The sequence below is a fragment of the Grus americana genome, chromosome 29, assembly GCF_028858705.1.
Source record: "Grus americana isolate bGruAme1 chromosome 29, bGruAme1.mat, whole genome shotgun sequence".
In the NCBI taxonomy this organism is placed as follows: domain Eukaryota; kingdom Metazoa; phylum Chordata; class Aves; order Gruiformes; family Gruidae; genus Grus; species Grus americana.
Window position 1 is genome coordinate 2,399,806 of NC_072880.1, and position 4,327 is coordinate 2,404,132.

The window sequence follows — 4,327 nt, forward strand, 5'->3', positions numbered from 1 at the left end:
CTACCTTGCTGTTCTCCCCTGTTCTGCCAGGGTCTCTGCTTTGACATGCATGTTTACAAGCTAGAAGGGCATCACCTGATGCTGTACAGCACTCCTTTCTCCAGACCTGCTGTGGGACCAGAGTAGATGGTTGCTGCTAAAACTGAATTGTTTCGCACCTTTAAATGCAACAGACTTTGGAGAGTAGGCCAAGGCTGGTAGAGGAGGCAGGCTGATTCTCTGTGTGACGAGGGGGCTGGTTAATGAAATATCTTTAAGGATTCATAGAGAAGAGCCACTGGTTTTGTGTTACTGGGGAGAAGGGGGTTTGCTTGTCTTTGAGCTGTGGAAATAATAACCAAAAAAAGCCGCTTTGGCTCAGCTGCTCGGCTGGGTGGGTGCACGGGTGCCTGCACGCACCCGGGGTTCCTCACGCTGCTTCTCCTTATTTGGCTGGGAGCTGGAGCGTGCTGGGGACTGGCTGCGGAGACGGAGAAGGAGAAGCAGGCAGAGAGGGTGAAGGGAAGCGAGCTCGCTGCCTGCGGAGTGGCAGCTGACAAGCAAAGCAAAACGACACTCACATGCTCATCAGCATTTGTCAAGCAAATTGCAGCTATTTTTATAGGAGACACTTTTGCCTACATCTTAGCTAAGAATCCAGGGCCCGATCTGATCTCCCTGAAGTGTAATGAGAAACACCCCTTCTCAACCCCCCTTCTCCCCATCTTGCATGTGTTTTCAAGGCCCAGTTGTGCAGGGTTGTGCATAAGCAAGATTTCTTGGCCATTAGCAGGCTTCAAATTTGTTCTTTTCTGTGCTGCTCTGCCAGGGTGCTCTTTATTCTTATAATGATACATTTTTTTGTCTCCAGAGCCGACATAATTGCCAGCCAGCCCTTTCTGGGAATGGCAGACTTGTTGCTCCTCCGTTGGCAAAGCATGCCCTCTTTGTGCAGTGTTATTCCCGCATGGATAGACCCACAAAAACGGTGTGCGATGCACAAAGCGACGTCTGTGCTGTCTTTGGCTTTGAAGCTCCATTAGGGTTCATTGCAACATGCCAGTGTCTTTGGAAATGCCATCAAAGGCAGGGGACCATCCAAGGGGCTGACAGGGAGGGAGCAGAGAAACAGAGATGGAAAAAAACTAGCAAGGGGTAAGGAGAGGTGATCAGATGCAAGAATGAGGGCAGGAAGGGGAGCGGAGGCTGATACTGGAACGGTGAGATTATCTGGGAAGTAAAGACCAGAAGAAATGTCCACAAACAGATACTTTGGGGACCTAAGCGATTTATAGGGCAAGAAGAGGGAAAGCAGAGGTTTGAGGGATGGGATTCATGAAAAAAAACCCACAGGAGCAATCAGAAATGAAGATTAGAAACTGGAGAAAAGGATTGCAACAATATTCCACTTTGCCAACAACCTTCATTTTTGGTGTTTTTCTTAAATCATCAGGTTCCTGGAGTCACACAACTAAATGATATTCCCGAAAAGCTAGAGACATCAGCAGGCAAAAAGAATTCCGTATTGGCTCTTTAAAGCTCTTCCTTTAAGCCTGTCTTCTCATCTCAGAGGGTTTGTAATTTCTGTTGCTTCACTAGTCCAGCAGAGACAGTTGTCAGTTATTTTTCAAGTTACTGCTTCTGCTTTTCTAAGATCTGCACAAGACTCAAAACAGAGCCTTGGAAAATGAGAGAGCTATTTCTTCAGGTCTTTCCAGATTATCTTAATGTAAGAAGCACAGAAAAATCCATCCAGCCTGTTTTTCAGACTTATGAAATATCTTGGAACAATGTTTGAATTTCTGAGGGCTTATCCAAACGAGTCCTGAACACAGTGCTTGTTAAGGTTTTCCTATCGCAAAGCATCAGGCAGCTTTTTTGTGCAGCTGGCAACTGAACGGCAATGGACCCGTTGCAGACGCCTTTGTTCTGTGGTTAGTTTTGGCCCACGGATGATGTGTGTTGCAGAAGGGCCTGGCACTTTGTGTCCTGGACCGTGGTTCCTGCTGCCACCCCAGATTCCAAACTTGCTGCTGATGTCTCCCAGCTCAAGCTGAACAGGTATAGCAGGTACCGGAGGTGCTGGAGTGGGGAGAGGCCATGGTGCGACACTGAGAGTAGCGAACAGATCTACGTACGCACGCATGCATGTATCTGTCTGGCTAGTTATCAAATATTTTTGCAATATCTGGACTTCTCTGGGGAGAAAAATTCCCTGTGGAGACCTCCTTCTTCATCAGACTCTGCATCATCACAACAGACAGCTCAGACTGAGATTAAAAAAAAATATGGGAACAAGTTTATACAGCCGGTTATTTATCGTGACAGGGCCTTGTTGCCTAAGCAGAACACGTGGGTTTATAAATCAGGATTTTTCCTTTAGGGTAGGTCGGTGTGATTTGTAAATCTCTAATAGGATCTGTAAATCTGCAACAGGGTTAATAAAACTAGGCTCAGATTTATAAATTGAGAAGAGGGTTTGCAAATCCATCAGTGGGGGTGGAAATCCTATAGGCCAACTCCTACAGCTGTTGAATTTTTTATTCTCTGTAAGAGGGTGATTTTTTTGAAATCTGTAAGACTTGGCGTATGCAGGTGAGGTTACTGAAATATGAACCAAAACCCAGGACATTTCTTAGGCTTTAAGAGCAAGCCTAGAAATCGTGGAAACCATGGAAGAGTTTAATGCATTTTCGTGTATTTTAAATCTATTTTTCCAACCTGTTCTTCCTATCTCCGCTTGGATCACTGTTATTGTAAAAACAGCCTGTATGCTTTCTTTCTGCAAACTACCAGTTGCTGTTGAAGAGGTCACAGAGAACAAACCTTGTCCTTAGTTACCAACAGAGTGATTTTACTGACCCCAGTAAAGAGAAGTATCCTGCCACAGAAAGTTCAAATTCAAGCCCAGGTTATTTAATCTGCTACAGGAATTGATAAGTGAAAATATCTGGCAAATACAGGCAGAGCTGTCAGCTCAGAGCTGTACGGTGTGCGAGTTTGTGGTGCCTCCTGCCTCCTGTCCTGCCCCTTCCTGCGTTGCCTTTATTCTCATACTGCTGGGTGCGGTATGTTATTGCGTATTTTAAGGAAACAGGTAGGAGGGAGCTGTAATTCTAAGAGCTGTAAGATGTCCAGGGGTTGAGCTTGCGGTGTAGAAGATGAAGCCAGTGGTGATGTAGGATCCGATGACTCTCTGGCTGCGTACATGAAATAAAAAGGCTGCAGGGAGTTAATGCTGCTGACCGGACCTTGCCACGGCAGAGAACTCTGGTTCTGTGGCTGGCCTTCCCTCAACTACAGCAAGCCCTAAATTAACCCAAGTTAAGACCTCTTCCCTTCTTACTCCTCATTAGAGGAGGCTTTGACAGTGACCAGGATGTGACAGGACCTCACTCCCTTCTTCCAGCCTAAACCAGCTTTCAGTTAACAGCAAAGGTTTGGGGAGGAAATATTCAGAGTCCTGGCTGAGCTGCTTGCTGCTGTCTGCCCTCTAGAAACCTCCCTTGTTATCTACTTCTCTTCTCCCAGTCCCCAAAACACGGTGTTTCTTAAAAACTTCAGAATCTTACTGAATCCTGTCTGAAAGGCCAGGCAGGGCAGCTTGGGCGTACCAGGTACCGCAGCATTACAAGCTGTTGTTCGTGACCTTTCGGCTGTTCTGCTGGTTTTCAGTATGCAACAGAGCTTGCACTGGCTTTTTTAAGGGCTTCAACTCATAGCAGCACTGCAATAAGCTTTCTGAAACACGAGGAGAGTCACTGGGGACACCAGCATCTTGTTGGCGCTACCTGGGTTGCAAGAGGTCACGTGTGATTCTCAAGTGGTTCGGTGCTTTAAAATTGAAACTAAATGCCTTTCCCAGCTTAATAATTAAAATAATAAGGGGGTGATTTGCCTGAGTTTGCTGGCAATGCTGTTGCAGCGTTACCAGGGAATGGTGATCGCTGCCCTTACCTCGTGTAAACAGTGACACACACTGGTTTGTACTGCTGCCATCCACCTCCCTGGGGCAGGAGCATCACCCTTCCATGGCAAAAGACTGGTTTTCTTCTGGAGCAATCCACTTCATCAGCATGAAAAAGTGCTTGGTATCAGTCCTGGAAACATCACTTGATTCTAGTTATGCAAAACCCATTAGGAAAGACTGTTTTTATTTTTATTTAAATTTTCCTTTAATTAAAAAAAATCTTTTCATCACAGCCTTAAAATCAATCAAAATAAACAGAGCTGCAGCAGACTGGAACAATGTCCCAAAGTCTGTACATATGGAAGGTTTAATTTACATAAAAATCAGTGCAGATTTTTTTACAAAAGCAACAACCCATTCAATTCCCCCCCTCCCAAA

At 45.6% G+C, this 4,327-nt stretch overlaps 1 long non-coding RNA gene across 1 annotated transcript in view; it reads left to right on the top strand.

Moving 5' to 3' along the window:
• The window catches only part of LOC129197769 (uncharacterized), a 50,880-nt gene that overhangs the window by 20,552 nt on the left and 26,001 nt on the right, over positions 1 to 4,327 (top strand). The gene's annotated exons all lie outside the window — the stretch shown is intronic.